This window comes from Rhinatrema bivittatum, chromosome 1, assembly GCF_901001135.1.
Source record: "Rhinatrema bivittatum chromosome 1, aRhiBiv1.1, whole genome shotgun sequence".
NCBI classification, from domain to species: Eukaryota; Metazoa; Chordata; class Amphibia; order Gymnophiona; family Rhinatrematidae; genus Rhinatrema; species Rhinatrema bivittatum.
This window is the reverse complement of record NC_042615.1, coordinates 204,148,109-204,165,041: the sequence shown is the minus strand read 5'-3', so window position 1 is coordinate 204,165,041 and position 16,933 is coordinate 204,148,109.

The window sequence follows — 16,933 nt, the reverse complement described above, 5'->3', positions numbered from 1 at the left end:
TGCATTGCCTAATTCTGTCTTAACAGTGGTCCACCATGGAGCCCCATATGAACCTTCCTCAATCATTTTAATCCTTTCTTTAATTATCTCTGGTGACAAGGATGACCCTTCCTCTTTTCGAGCCATTCCTGATAAAGGACTCTGGGGGGCACCTGATAACACATCAGCCCGTAATTGCTGACAGTCCTTGCCATTGGCAGGTGTCAGGTGCACTAATCCCTTAATTTTAAAATTATCTGTTCCAGGGAAAAACTCAGCAGTTTCCCGTTCAAATTTAGGTACTTGTTCTAAGTCCGGATATAAGGGTTTAGGCTTTTGTACAGGACCTTTCAACGGACCATAGCCTGCTGGTATGGGCATTAAAATTTCGTGATCACTGTCTTCCAGCAGGGGACATGTAGTCACATATGGGGGCGGATTTAGGGATTTTGATCCTATTTCACCTATAACCTTATTTTTCTTTTTTATTTCTTTATCAGCTGTATATAAGTCACCTGTCACTGAAAATAAATTCCACACATGCAGATGTTTCTCTAGACTATTTTTCTTTTTATTATCTTGTAGGAATGTTAACAATGGCAATAGATGACTAAGTTTCAAGGATCCTTCCATGGGCCAGGAAAGAAAGGAATCTTTAGCAGAGTATTTACCCCATTTGTCATTTGTTTTCTTAATAAGGTCTTTATCAAATGGAAATAAATTAATTACATGCTGGACAGCCGTACATGTATCATCACTGTTAACATATAATGTATGTAACGTGTTAGGCTGTCCTAATTGTCCTTCTGGGACCCTTTTAGGGGTTGGGTGTGTGTTAACCATTTTAAACTGTCGTTTACTTAGGCTACGCACATATAACTGTATATAGTAACCGAGACAAAATAAGAACACAAAATATATACACGCTAATATTAACCCACACAGTAAATACAAGAAAAACAACAATTGCTGCAGCGTTAAAACCTCAGGCGCCTTTTCTCAAAACTATCACCACGATTCACACAGGACTTTTGGCTTTAATTACCGATTACTCCTGGGCTGCAGTTGATCAATCTGAGCCCTAGGGAATCACACCAGAAGAACGTGAATCTTCTACTCTTCCCAAGAAATAATCAGAGTTGCTTCCGCAAACATGTGACGAATGCCCGCATTCTCCACCAATTGTTTGTAAATAAACAACTCTGACCAAGTCTTAATTCACACAATAATATATTTATTATACTGAGTATAAGCAAAGGTATACTTAGGAAGCAAAGGTATACTTACAACATGTACATAGCACATCGAGGTCTGGAACTTTTGCTTGTTTTTTTCTTTTTGCAAGCTCTTTTTATATACATTTTCTGTAAGCTAATTGATAACTACTATTTGTTCCAAACCACAAGATTTCAGTTAACCTTGCTGCTAAATGCAGCTACTCTTTGTTCCCATTTGATCTTATCTTACTTCATATGCACAAACTTTCTTCACAGATACCCTTTCTCAGATCTGTTATCTTCACAGATACCCTTTCTCAGATCTGTTATCTTGTTATCTCATGCTCATCCTGTGACTCACTTGTTGACGTTTCACCTGGATTCTGCTAATGTGTGTGTTGCTTTGCAAAACTAGGCCATAGTTCATATGTTGCTTTGCAAAACTAGGCCATAGTTCACCATAGCTTCTTCTTCTTTCTTCAGAGCCTTAATTCATTTTGAGGCCTCTGGTATTTTTTCCATGTTCTACATTTGTTATACAGGTCATCGCTTATCTCCAAATCACAGTCTCACTCGCTTACCACAACAATGATGGAGATATCCCAGGATTTTTATTAAAATCAATATATTCCACACATATGTGTTTTAAAACCTCACAGAAAAAATAATGAAAAAGATCAGGGCTCATCTTCCAACTTCTGCACCATGTAACCACCTACTTTCAAAGTTAACTGCACATGGGTGTTGTCAAAAATGTTGATAGCTCCCATAGTAGCAGAGTGTACCATAGAGAAGATAGTATCATAGATACGTATGTACGGTAATAAATTCTAAAATAACTTTTATGTGGATTAGAAAAAAAAAAGAATAATTCTGTTCCCCTGATGAATTCTCCAAATATCTAGAAAGCCAAGCATTTGGATAATCAGATTTACCCCCTCTTTAGATCTTGTATTTTTTTTTATTTTAGAAGACTTGCAGTCTTCACTACAAGCAGCCACTGTGTTGAAATCACCTCCAAAAATCATTTTTTATTCAGTTTACAATAAAAATTTAGAAATCAGTTGGTGAAAAACATATGAACAAACATTAGATGCATATACATTACCCAATAAATATTTAACTCCATATAAAGTAGCTAACATCATAAAGCACAGCTGCTTACCTGTAACAGGTGTTCTCCTAGGACAGCAGGATGTTAGTCCGCATCCTTGGGTGCCATCATCAAATAGAGCCCAGCACGGAAAACTTCTGTCAAAGTTTCTAGAAACTTTGGTTGGCACCCTGAGCATGCCCAGCATGCCACTATCCCTGCGTCCACAAGGGGTCTCTCTTCAGTCATGAAAGCAGATACGATAAAGCCAAAACAAACAGGAGAACCCAACTCTGTGGGGTGGCGGACGGGTTTCATGATGACTAACATCCTGCTGTCATAGTAGAACACCTGTTACAGGTAAGCAACTACACTTTCTCCTTGGACAATTAGGATGGTAGTCCTCACACATGGGTGAATCCCTAGCAACTGTTATGAATCGGAAGGTGGACCCCTGTTCCGAGGTAGAGTCAGCGCTACCTAAAAGGAAAGAAATCCTTTTAGGTCTCTACCGTCGAATGGCAAGGCCGAAGGCTGTAGCTGTTGAACGAAGACTTCGCCCTGGAAGCTCGTGATCCCCCCAGGAGAAGCCCGTAGGGATCCGGCCGCTGGGACTTAGGAGACTCCCTTGAAGACTGAAGAAAGGTCTGGATGCAGGCGCCTCCTGCAAGTCATGGATTCCAGACGGCTGGCGCCTCCAGCAGGTCGTAGTATTCTAAGGATGGAGTCACAGAGTAGTCCAAAGCTGGTCCGAGGGTTCGGTACACAAGAGGGGTCAAAGTCCCGTCCAAGATCAAAGCAGGAGAAGGGTCCGAAGCCAGTCCAGGAGAAATGAGGAGAAGGGTCCGAAGCTGTACCAGAATCAAGCCAGGGAAACACGCACACCGGTCCAGAGGTCAGAAGCCAAGAGTCAATCCACGGAGCAAGGAAGCAGAGCGGGAGAAGAACCAAGAGCACAGGAACAAACACAGCCAGGAACCTTGATACCAAGGCAAGGTCTGAGGCTCAGACCTTGCCTTAAGTACAGGAAGCTAGAGGAGGAGTCTCAGGAGGAGCCATGACTACTTCCTGTCATGGCTCCTATAAGAGTAATCATCAGCCACACGCGCGGCTCTAAGAGAAGGTAGAGGAGGAGAAGTCGAATCGTTGCGGGACCATGCTGCCGATTCTGGCCGCGGCAGCGGCCGCTGAAGGAAGAGGAAGAGGGCTGCCTGCACCCGCAGGAGCCCACGATGATGCCAGATGCCGCGGGTAATATTATTTGCGTGACCGCCGGCCCGGACCTGACTGCGACCGGCCGCAGCCGGCGGCTATGACACCCGGCCCCGGTCACGGCTTGCTGCAGCCGGCGGTGCTAACAGCAACAGGCAGGACCCGACTCAATGGAACCAATAGACACCGAACAGGTGCCAACCGACACAACAGAGGTGCTGGTGGTGACCTTGGGGACATCCTGAACAAAAAACCAGGGCCCCCGGCAGAAGAGATGGGTTCACAGCTGAAACAAATTGTGGACAGAATGGCTGGATCTGCTATCTCATCGGCAATCCATGTCCAGACAATGTGCAGCAAAACTGTAAAGGGAACTCCATGTTGCAGCTCTGCAAATCTCTCCTATCGGGACTGCACGGAGACAGGCTGCGGAGGTCGCCATGGCCCTAACAGAGAGCGCTGTAGCAGGACACTCTAGGTGCAGGTCATAAAGAAATATAGTCTGTTATCCAGGTGGAATCTGCTTGGTAACAGCCCTACCCAGTCGATTGGCGTCAAATGATATAAAAAGCTGGGTGGATAGCCTGTGACCCGTCGTATGGTCCAGGTAGAAGGCCAAGGGCCTTTTGCAATCCAGCATGTGTAACGTCTTCTCCCCTGGGCCTGCATGAGGCCGGGGGAAGAACATAGGCAGCACAACAGATTGGTTAAGATGGAAACCTGTAACCACCTTTGGCAAAAATGAGGGGTGCATGCACAGAACCATCCTATCATGATAGAATCTAGTATAGGGTGGATAAATCACTAGGGTGTGCAACTCACTGACCCTGCATGCTGATGTAATCGCTATTAAGAAGACCACCTTCCAAGTCAAATGCTTGAAAATGCATGAACGTGGCGGCTCAAATGCTGGTTTCATTAGCTAGGCTAGCACCACGTTCAGGACCCATGAGACTACGGGGAGCCACAGTGGAGGCAACAGCTAAAGAAGCCCTCACATGAACCGCCCCACAATAGGTTACATCGATATGGGTGAACCATCCACTTCTTGGTGGTATGCACATATGGCACTGAGGTGCACCCACACAGAGTTAGTTTTAAGACCCGCCTCCAAGAGGTATAGAAGGTAGTTGAGGAGGTGTCGGAGAGGGCAAGAGAAGGGATCAAGACCTTTCTGCTCACACCATACGTTGAACCTCTTCCACTTCAGCGCATAAGACTTCTGAGTAGATGGTTTCCTGGAAGCCACCAGGACCCTGGTCATGTCCTCTGATAGATCCACAGGTTGCAGGATCAACCTTTCAACATCCATGCTGTGAGGAACAGGGAACAGTCTTCCCTGATCCTGGGAAAGGAGGTCTAGAGCCGTCCCCAGAGGGATTGGTTCCGCCTAGCCAGATGCCACAGAAGTGGAAACCATACCTATCGTGGCCAATGTGGGGCAATAAGGATCATGGATCACCGGTCTTGGCGAAGTTTCAGGAGAATTTTCAACACCAATGGAAGAGGTGGATAGGCATACAGGAGGCCCTTCCCCCAGTGGATCACGAATGCATCTGTGGGTGGTACATCATCCGATCTGGTCAGACAGCAGTATCGGGGTGCCTTTGCGTTGCTAGGGGAGGCAAACAGATCCATGTCCGGGGTCCCCCAGAGATGGAAGAGCTGATCCGCTACCTCCCATTTCAGAGACCACTCGTAAGGTTGTAAGGTATGGCTCAGGAGGTCCGCGAGGATGTTGTGTACTTGCCAGGTACACTGCTCAGAGAAGTATTCACCGCGCCAGTTCCCAGCTCCAGATTTACACTGCCTCCCAACACAGGAGGAAGGACCTGGTACCTCCCTGCTTGCTGATATACTACATGCCATTGGTGTCCATCCGAATAAGGATGACCTTGTTGGCCAAGCGATCCTGGAAGGCCCACAGGGCATACCAGATCACCCTCAATTCCAAGAGGTTGATCTGGCACTGCGACTCCTGCATGGTCCAGAGACCCTGGGTATGGAGGCCTTCGACGTAGGCTCGCCAGCTGGAAGGGAATAGCTTTGGCCAGTGCATGGACCAACACAGTGAAAGTTAAAACCTCTGGAGGGGAATGTCACCGCTCCTCCGAAGGGGAAGGTGCTAATTGTTCTTCTTAAATAAACAATCTAGGCAGCATTTAGTAAAAGAAAAAAGTTTATTCACAGAAGTAAGGAGCTACTACAAACAGCTCAGAAAGATTAACAGTTTCTGAGTGGCAGAAGATCTTTCTCTGCTACACTGCCAAAAACTAGCAAAGCAAGAAGTCAGTCGAAGTATCCTTTGTTTCAGCCAGGCCTTATACTTCTCTTATCTCTGTTACGCCTACATTTTACTCTTTGCCCATTTTTGGTGAATTCCATAGGATACTGACCACATTCCTGAGCACATGCCTATCACAGTGCTTGATCTATGCATGTTATCTGACACGTATACAGACAGCACTAAGTAACTGCATCTAATATTATCTAAAAATTAATATTAAGGCTCCTCATTCCCCTCTTGAAACCTCATGTACAATGCACTCAGAGGTTTCACTATATGCTCTTGTTACTGTACATATCCCAGGTGAGAAGCCCCTGTCTTAGGTTCGGCCAGTCAGATAGGGACCAAGGCACTGATCCACTATCTCCAACCTGTTACCTTTCATTGGACACTCCTCTCTTCCTAGGGGTCAGTTGGCTCAGGTTAGACAGCAAAGAAGAATACCGCTCAGAAGCCTGGGCAAATAGAGTGGTATTATTAATCTGAGAATTTGAAAAAAAATTAGTAAAGAGATGGCGAAACAAAGAACAGATCCATGGCAGGCAGCAAGTGAACAATACAAAGAGACAACTTTTTCCATAGCATTCTTTACAATATCAGAATGGATAACTACAATAGTACAACATTCACTACTGTTAAGCAAAGTACATAATCCTCCCTTTCTAGCAAAAATATAATCAAGTCCTTGTCTGTTATAACAGTGACAATGGCAAGTTCATTAATTTGTAATTGGAGCGCCTCCACTACCTTATTCATTTCAAGTGTCATATCATGAAACAGTGATTGAAATCTGTGGATGCCATTCCAAGTTCTGCTACTACTGCTGGAGGCTGAAATATGGGAATCCAAGAAGTCAATGATAGTGAGTCCAATCAAACTTTAGTCAGGGGGTATGTAGAATTTATATATTCATGGGACTTCTCAATCACTTCATCCTCAGGTATAGCTGCAGGAACACTCCTACGCATGCAACTTTGGTGATGGGATGCTGTCTGTAAAGGTACAATGCTGGAAAAATAATTAAAAGTAACTAAAACATAACTTTTAGGTAAGAATATGAATACCCGACCTTGGCACAACCAGTAATGTCCTACATATAATTGGGTAAAATTATTAACAAATGAACATTGGCAGACAAATTACTAAAATGGGGCCCATATACAAAAAAAAAAAGGCTAAGAAATCCTGGCACTTCCTTAGATGCTCTGTCTATACATGGGGAAGTATCATTGTTCAATCTGCAAACTGTGTAAGTAGCATTAACATGAGAATCAAAATAGTAACATCTGCACGTCAGTATTTAACTAGGTACCAGTAATAGTCCACGAAATGAAGGAGTCTGGATAACGTCTGTGACAAAGGGTGGGATGATTTCAAGCTATGAGGTCACTTTTTTATAAGGTAATACACAACATTAAAAAAAAAAGCAACATAACATATAACATGTATTTCACTGGACTGATGGTACAAATGCACAAGTGCTTTATTGCACTATCCCAGTGACACACAAAATAGATACTGACAAAAACAAAATATTAAGCAAATAGCAATCATTTGAGCTAAAAAAAAAAAGTAGGCTTAAAAAGGTATTTGGATCCAAAGAAAAAGTCTGAATGAAAACAGATCTGTTTAAAAATGAAAAGAAATCAAACTGAGAAAAATTGCATCTTCAGGTGATGCATCCCATGTGGTAAAGAAGGCTTCATCTTGTCAATCTGGAAAAATATACAATCTGGCATGCAACAAAAATTAATATAATGGTTAAAGTGAAATTATAGTTTCATAGAACTAAATGGGAAACAGAATTACTTTGCATTGGACATCCTTCCTGTGGTGAGAGGTGGAGGCAAATTCCACCTCCTCTCCTTGGAACACAGCATGCTTCATTGGCAGAGCATCTGAAAACTCTGGACTTGACCATGGCTCGGGAATTCCAGCATCAATGAAGGAATAATAGTTTCCAGGACACGTGTGCATATCAGTGCTGTCTGCTAGTTCACGCACTGACTAAAATAAAGAGAAGTTAAACTGCAGCACCACTGTCCTTCTGGGTGTACCCAATATTTCCCTATATTTTCTAACATCTGCAGGCTCCCATTTTCAGTAGTATTTTCTTGACGCATCTGAGATGTCAATAATCTTAACATTTGTGGCTCTGGGCTGCGTAAAATAAATACCCTGTTGTGCTTGCAATTTAGATGATTGAACAGTATTTTCAACACACTCCTGGGCTAACCTATCATTCTGATGTGCTTTAATTCAGCAAATAGCTGTCATAAAATCTCTTGTAATGCCTCTAGGAGGCACTGCCACAAGTTGTGGTGTGATAACTGCTCTCCATCCTCACTTCTGAAAAATAATTTTTCAGTTGTTCTTTCCGTGACATCAATTTGCACTTTGGGAAATTAACTATTCTCAAATTTTTATACCTGATAGAATTCTCTCTGTTTTCAACTTTTTTTTGCAAAATCAATTCTCCCTGAATGATAGATGTTTGGGTTGATTTAATTTGTTTGATTTCTTCTTCTACCTTAGTTATTGATTCTATCTGACCAGTAACAGTTGGATTTAAATTAAGTAAAGACATTTGCATGTCCTTAATGCTACCATTTAAATTCAGGATATTCTTTTGCAAAGCCACTATGGCTTGCCAAATCGTATCCATTGTCACATTTGTAGGATTTCCTAATATTAATTGTGGACCTGAAGTTATTAATTGCTGCCCAGAAGGGTCTTGTCTGCTACTGCTCCCCGAGGATGAATCAGAGTCTTTCCTTCTAGTGGAGATTCCTTCTCCACTAGTTTCCACCCTTGATGGAGGGAGTTCAACTTCTCCCACCATTCTTTGCCCTGCCAAACTCAAACCTAGAACTTCCTCAATCGGGCTTCCCTGATCTGACGCATTCCGTATAGGAGAGAAGCCTAGTTCTTGGTTGATTGCATTGCTACAAGGGGGAGTAGGTGTTGTTGGAGCCCCGGGACTAAGACTGACCTCTCCTTGGAGGGGGGTCGGTTGCTCCCCATCCCTTCCCCCAATGGGACTCTCCGGGGTTTCTATTTCTGCTGAAGGATAAAATCCTGTCATAGTTGTTTGAACCAAGGCAGGGTGTACAGGGGTCGAGGCTTCCTGTCTAACCCTGCCTTTGCGTTTTGTATGTGGCATAGTACTAAGTATAGTACCTAAACGACTATGAGGGATAATCGATTGCCCTATTTTACAAAAAAAAAAAATGTACTTAAAGAAGGAGATATGAGCTAGTGAGTCCAAAATGAGCAGAACCTTAAAGAGTTGGGCAGCCTTCTAGCCTTCGCCGGCCTAAGCCGGACCAAGCCGCGCGCCCCTTATGGAGCACGCGGCTTAGGCAGCGCACCGACGGTGGCGGTGCGCCGTCTGCCGTCCAAATTTATCGGCAGACACGGACCGATGATGTCACTGAGGCGCCTCCCCTTGCCGGGCTCCCAGCTGGAACTGTGGATATTCCAGGGTCTCTCACCTCCCAGCCGACACAGGTCAGTCTCTCCAGGCACACCGCTCGATTTGGAGTCCCTCTCCCAGTCTCTCCTTCTCGGACTCCAAATCTCTGCGTCTGCCGTCCAAATTTATCGGCAGACACGGACCGATGATGTCACTGAGGCGCCTCCCCCTTGCCGGGCTCCCAGCTGGAACTGTGGATATTCCGGGGTCTCTCACCTCCCAGCCGACACAGGTCAGTCTCTCCAGGCACCCCGCTCGATTTGGAGCCCCTCTCCCAGTCTCTCCTTCTCGGACTCCCAATCACAAAGGGTAGTGATAGATTTCATGCCAAGGAGGGGGTCATTAGTAGCAGTATGCCACAGGGATCGGTCCTTGGACTGGTTCTTTCCAATGTTTTCATGAATGGTATTGTGGCAGGATTAATGGGGAAAGCTTTATCTTTTTGCTGATGAAACCAAAATCTTCACCAGTATAGACAACCAGGAAATTGTGGTAAACATGAGAAGGGATCTAACAAAACTCAAGGAATGGTCTAGGGTTTGGCAACTAAGGTTTAATGCTAAAAAATGTAATATATTTAGGTTGCCATAATCCAAGGGAGAAATACAATATAGGGGTGAAATTCTTATAAACATGAAAGAGTGGGATTTGAGGGTGATTGTATTTCATGGTCTTAAGTTGGCCAAACATGGATAAGGCAACAGCCAAAGCCAGAAGGATACTTGGGTGCATAGAGAGGATTACTCAACAGAAAAAAGGAGGTGATATTGATCCTGCCTAGTGAGACCACATTTGGAATGCTGTGTACTGTTAATCCTGTTTCTTAAATAAACAGTTCAGGCAGTCTTTTAAACTTAAGCAAAACGCTTTATTAGCAAGAGATGTAAGAAAGCACTACAGAATGTTATATAAAAACTAAATAAAATCAATCAGGCAAATAAAGTACAAGAAAAGATTCTGTAGGGACTAATATCCAATCTGCTATGCTGTCCAGCAAAAAGTTAGCAGAAGTGAATACCAGACACTGATCATCTGCTTCAGTCACACCTTTATACCTTTTCCTATCTTTCTTCTTTGACCATATAAGGTATTTCCCTCTTTCTTTGTATATTACTTTCTTGTGTCCTGAATACACATCCACCACAGTGCTTGATATCTATGTGTTACTTGGCATATGCATATCTTAACGAAGGCAGTCTCCTGATTGTTCAGAGTCTGAGGTTCAATACACAACCCTTCAGCATTTCCTCATTAGGAACAGAGAAACAATACACAACTTATTATTCCTCATTCCCCTCTTGAAACCTTGCGTGTAATGCACTCAGAGGTTTCACAACATATCTTTGTTACTGTGCATATCCTTTCCACGCAAGAAGCCCCTGTCTTAGTTTCGGCCAGTCAGATAGAGACTCAGGCACTGATCCACTATCTCCAACCTGTTACCCGTCATTGGGCACCTCTCTCTTTCTGGGGCCAAGCTGTTCAGGACACTCAGCATCTTCCATGTGAAACAGAGATGTATAGCGCTCCGATGCCTTGGCAAGGAGCAGAGTAGTTTAATTAGTTTGGGTGTTCAAAACAAGATTGGCAAAAAGTGGACAAAGCAAAGAACAAATGCATGGTATACAACAGGCGAGCAAAAATAATATACAAAAGAAAATCAATACAAATCCTAAAATACCCTGTAATCCTTCACCCAGACACTTAAGCCAATCTGTATATGCATTTCACCAAGTCCAGGAGGAGTATCAATTCCTCCTTTAAAATCAGTTTCATTGGCTAAATTACATGAAAATATCTTTTCCATAGCATGTTTAACGATTTCAGAACGGTTAATAACAGTACAACATTCACTACTATTAAGAAGAGTACATAATCCTCCTTCTCTAGCAAAAATGTAATCAAGTCCTTGTCTGTTATATTTGGTGACTATAATAAGTTCATTAATGGAGAAATTACTTACCTGATAATTTCGTTTTCCTTAGTGTAGACAGATGGACTCAGGACCAGTGGGTATAGTGTACTCCTGTTAGCAGTTGGAGACGGAGCAGATTTCAATCTGCTCCGCCTCCAACATATACCCCTGCAGGAAGTGCAGCTCTTCAGTATTCTTCCTTGAAAAGCATTGTGGATATATGTGTGACAGACTGATTGATTAACTTCATCCTATGGTTAACTTAATTAACTTGTTAATAACATTTAAAACTTGATTAACTTGAACTGGTTGATTGACTATAGCTGGCAATCGCCAGTGTACTCAACCAGAAAGCATCGACACCCGGCAGGGTGGATGCTCTAGGTAAGTTAAAACATGGCTTACCCATACTTCATTGAAAACCATGCATAACGGCAGCCAAGGGTGGGATGCTGAGTCCATCTGTCTACACTAAGGAAAACAAAATTATCAGGTAAGTAACTTCTCCATTTCCTAGCGTGTAGCAGATGGACTCAGGACCAATGGGATGTATAAAAGCTACTCCCGAATCGGGTGGGAGGCTGCCCTTGGCCCACTTAGGATTGCCCTTGCAAATGCCGTGTCCTCCTGAGCCTGCACATCCAGATGGTAGAATCTGGAGAGGGTATGGATGGAGGACCACGTTGTCGCCCTGCAGATCTCGGCAGGTGACAGTATTCTAGTTTCTGCCCAGGACACCGCCTGGGCTCTGGTAGAATGGACCTTGACCTGTAGAGGTGGTGGCTTTCCCGCTTCTACGTAAGTCACCTTGATGACTTCCTTGATCCAGCGGGCAATGGTTGACTGCGAGGACGCTTCCCCTTGTCTCTTTCCGCTGTGAAGGACGAAAAGGTGGTCAGTCTTTCGTACTGGTTCTGACCTTTCCAGGTATCTGGATAGGAGTCTGCCGATGGCGAGGTAGCGTAGACTACGGGCTTCTTCCGAATTCTTCAAGCCCTCCATCGTTGGAAGTGAGATGGTTTGGTTCAGGTGGAGTGTGAGACCACTTTGGAGAGGAAGGAGGCCACCGTGCGTAGTTGGATGGACCCCGGGGTGAGTCTGAAGAACGGCTCACGGCAGGACAGTGCTTGTAGTTCCGAGATGTGGCGGGGCCAAACACCGGCCAGCAAGAACACTGTCTTTAAGATAATAGACGGAGGGACAGGCCTCGGAGAGGTCTGAAGGTGGATTCCGCTAGGAACTCCAAGACAAGGATGAGGTTCCACAGAGGTACTGGCCACTTTAGGGGTGGATGAATGTGTTTGACTCCTTTCAGGAAGCGTGATATATCTGGGTGCAAGGCTATGCTGTCGCCCTCGCTCCTGGAGCCGTAGCATGACAATGCTGCCACCTGTACCTTGATGGCGTTGAGGGACAGACCCTTCTGTAGTCCATTCTGTAAGAATTCCAGAATCACGGGAACTTTAGAGGAGCGTGGCTTGACGTTGTGGTCTTCGCACCAGGCCTCAAAAACTCTCCAGATCGTTATGTACTTTAGCGATGTGGAGAACTTGCATGCTCGGAGGAGAGTATCTATTACTGCCCATGAGAATCCGCTCTCTCTCAGGCGGGCCCTCTCAATGGCCAGACCGTAAGAGCATTGAGCTGGGTCCTCGTGAAGAATCTGGCCTTGTTGGAGAAGGCCTCTGTGTGGAGGCAGGGGTAGTGAATTCCCTGTCAGTAGTCTTCTCATGTCTGCGTACCAGGGTCTTCTTGGCCAATCTGGGGCCACCAGAAGAACTAGTCCCCTGTGTCACTGTATCTTGTGAATGATTGCGTCCATCAAGGGCCCCGGTGGGAAGGTGTATAGCAGGGTCCCCGGTGGCCAGGACTGTACCAGGGCCTCGATCCCCTGGGACTGCGGATCCCGCCTGCGGCTGAAGTATCTGGTATTTGAGCGTTGGATCTGCTTGCTAGAAGGTCCATGTCTAGGGTCTCCCACCAATTCACTATCATCTTGAAGGCTGTGGACGACAGCTTTCATTCTCCTGGGTTTAGACTTTCCCTGCTGAGGAAGTCTGCCGTGATATTTTCTTTCCCGGCGATGTGGACGGCGGGGATCTCCTGGAGATTTGCTTCTGCCCACGCCATCAGGAGATCTATTTCTAGGGACACCTGTTGGCTTCTGGTTCCTCCCTGTCGGTTGATGTAGGCCACCGTCGTGGCGTTGTCAGACATCACTCTGACCGCTTTGTCTCGAAATGTGTGGGCGAACCGCAAACAGGCTAATCTGACTGCCCGCGCTTCTAGGCGGTTGATGTTCCATCCCGCTTCTTCTGTGTTCCACTGCCCTTGGACGGTTAACTCTTCACAGTGTGCTCCCCACCCGTGTAGACTGGCATCTGTGGTGAGCAGGGTCCAGGTTGGGAAGGATAGTCTTGATCCCCGGCTCATGTGGCTGTTCTGCAGCCACCACCGTAGCTGAGTCTGGACTCTGCCCGGAGTGGTAGACGTACGGTGTAGTTCTGGGATCGTGGACTCCGCCGCGATAGAAGTGAGCGTTGTAGGGGCCTCATGTGGTCTCACGCCCACGGCACCACTTCCAGTGTGGACGCCATCAGCCTGAGGACTTGCAGGTAATCCCATGCTGTGGGACGAGGGATGCTCAGTAAGGTCTGAAGCCGGTTCCGCGGCTTTGATCTCCTCGTGAGTCAGGCTGACCTTGTCTCCCTCGGTGTCGAATCGGACTCTTAGGTATTCTAGCGACTGTGAGGGCTGTAGGGAGCTTTTGTCTGTGTTGACCACCCATCCTAGGTTTTCCAGTAGTGTTATGACTCTGCTGGTTGCTTTGTGGCTTTCCTCCAGTGACTTTGCCCTGCTCAGCCAATCGACCAGGTAGGGATGAACGAGGATTCCTTCCTTCCTGAGTGTTGCCGCCACCACTACTATCACCTTGGTGAATGTCCAGGGTGCAGTGGCTGACCCGAAGGGTAGTGCCCGGAACTGATAGTGATGATTCAGGACCTTGAAGCGTAGGAAGCGCTGGTGTTCTTGATGAATTGGGATGTGTAAGTAGGCCTCCCCCTGGTTGTATTGCCCATATGACGGATCGTAGGGTTTCCATGCGGAAGCGGGGGATCCTTAGGTGGCGGTTGACCGACTTGGGGTCCAGGATGGGCCTGAATGTACCCTCTTTCTTGGGTACGATAAAGTAAATGGAGTAATGTCCAGTATTCATTTCCCGTGTAGGTACCGGGGTTATGGCCTCGAGGGCCAGAGGCCTGTTCAGTGTAGCTTCCACTGCCGCCCTCTTGAGGGGGTTGTGGCAGGGTATTCCATGAACTTGTCCGAAGTTATCTCAACCCATCTGCGGTAGAATAGGGCTAGTCTGCCCCCTTCTCATTGTGGGGTGCGGCCGGGGCCTGTACCCAAGCTGGTTCCCCTCTTGGTGTGCTTGTTCTACAAGGGCTGGTTCCTGCCCGTAGGGTGGGACGCTTGATAGTTGCTCTTGTAAGGGTTGAAGCGCTGTGAACTTCTGCCCCTAGTGGACCTGGGGAAGGGATGCTGGTTTCTCTTTGTTTTGTCTTCCGGCATGCGTGGTAATGGAGAGTCGCCCTATTTGTTGGCCAGTTTCTCTAGTTCGCTGCCGAACAGGAGGGATCCTTTGAAGGGCATCCTCGTGAGGCTCGTCTTGTAAGAGGCGTCAGCCGACCAATTTCGAAGCCAGAGCTGTCTCCTGGCTGCCACTGTGGATGAGACTCCTCTGGCCGCTGTGCGCACTAGATCGGAAGCCGCGTCAGTGAGAAAAGATAGTGCTGATTCCATGTCTTCTCCCGGGGTGTTGTTCCTGGCTTGTGATAAGCAGGTACGTGTCACCACGGTGCAGCAGGCCGCAATCTGTAAGGACAGGGCTGCAACTTCGAATGACTGCTTGAGTATAGCTTCCAGGCGCCGGTCATGTGCATCCTTGAGCGCCGCTCCTCCCTCCACTGGGATGGTAGTGCGCTTAGCGATCGCGCAGACTATGGCGTCCACTCTTGGGCACGCCAGGAGCTCCTTGGTCGCTGGGTCCAGGGGGTACATGGCTGACAAGGCTCGGCCCTCCTTGAATGAGGACTCCGGAGTCTTCCACTCCAGGTCAATTAGCTGTTGTGCCGCCTGTAAGAGAGGAAAGTGGCGCGACGTCTGAAGAAAGCCCTCCAGCAGGGGGTCCATACTAGGTTCCCCCAAGGTGCCTTGGCCTGGAATAGCGAGCTCCGTTAGGCATTGGAATACCAGGTCTGGAAGCTTATCCTTTGCGAAGAAGTGCCTCATGGTTTGGTGAGGCTCTGTCCCCGAGAGAGGGTTCTCCCTCCTCCAGGGGCTCGACTTCTTCGGAGAGATCCGTGTCCCTGTAGGTGGGGCTTCTGGATAGTGTGAACCTGTGCCTAGGCCTCAATGGTCCTGGGGCATGAGGGTCCTCCGGTGTCGCATGTGGCTGTTCCGCCCGGGGTTCAGGCTACATTTTAACAAAGGCGTGAATCCCCTTGAACAACTCCACCCAAGAGCTCGATGCTGGGTCTAAGTTGAGGGGCACCGGTTCTCTGGGGGTCCCCGACTGTGGGGCGGACTCACTGGGGCCTGCTAGGTCCGGGGTGCCCCTTTGAGGAGCTAGCGCTGGGCCCTGGTTGGGACAGGCCCTGACCTGGATCTCCCAGGGCCTCATCACAGTGTGCGCACAGGGCGTCAGCCTCCTTGCTCTGTGTGGCTCTGATGTGGCATGCTGGGTAGAGACCTTGAGCTTTATTCCTGGCTCTGGAGGTGCAATGTCTGTAGGCGCGTAAGTTCTTGTGCGCTCCAGTGCGCCTGAAATGTGCACGCAGAGATGCGCCTAGCCGTAGATATGCGCTTTGGTCTGTGCGCACAACTTATGCGCCTAAGGGTTTATGTGCGCCTAAGTTTATGCGCACAAGGATTTTGTGCGTTTAGCTCGATTTGTGCGCTCGGATTGAACGGTGGGCGGCGCGGCAACTAGGGCCAAGATGGCAGCGGTGAGCATGCGGGCAATATGTCGACATCCACGGTGGGTCTCCACGTGGGTAGACCCTTGGAAACAACCGGGGCCTGGCCCTGCTAGGGCGGATCAACCCGGTGGCGCTGGTCTCGATCGGTGACCTGCGCTCCTCCTCGATCCTCAGAGACCGGATGAAGAGAAGATTTCTACCTTTCCTTGTCTTTGGCGCTCCCCGGTTTCGTTCCGGGTGGTCTCCGGCTGCGGGGGGAGAGGGCAAATACCTTCACCGCCGCGCTCAAGGGTGCACCCGCTGCCTCTACGCCGCGCCCGAGACTTCGGGGGCTAGGTCCCCGCCACGAATCGGCCGCCGGACCGAGGCTGCCTCTACGCCGTGCCCGAGGCTTCGGGGGCTAGGTCCCTGCTGTGAATCGGCTGCCGGACTGAGGCTCACCTCTGAGGGACCACGAAAATCACCTCGGGAAACTCAACTGGGGGAGGGACCAGAGGGTATCACCGCAGGAGAGCGGGGCTCGTCTTCAGGTAGGTTTCTTCTTTAAATTTCGGGTTTTGTTCTTTAATTTTGGTCTAACGCTCTGAGAGCATGCAGATAGTCCCTAACTGCTATGGAGACGGAAAATACTGAAGAGCTGCACTTCCTGCAGGGGTATATGTACTAGGGGCTGACGTCAGATTGAAATCTGATCCGTCTCCAACTGCTAACAGGAGTACACTATACCCATTGGTCCTGAGTCCATCTGCTACACGCCAGGAAATTTACAATTG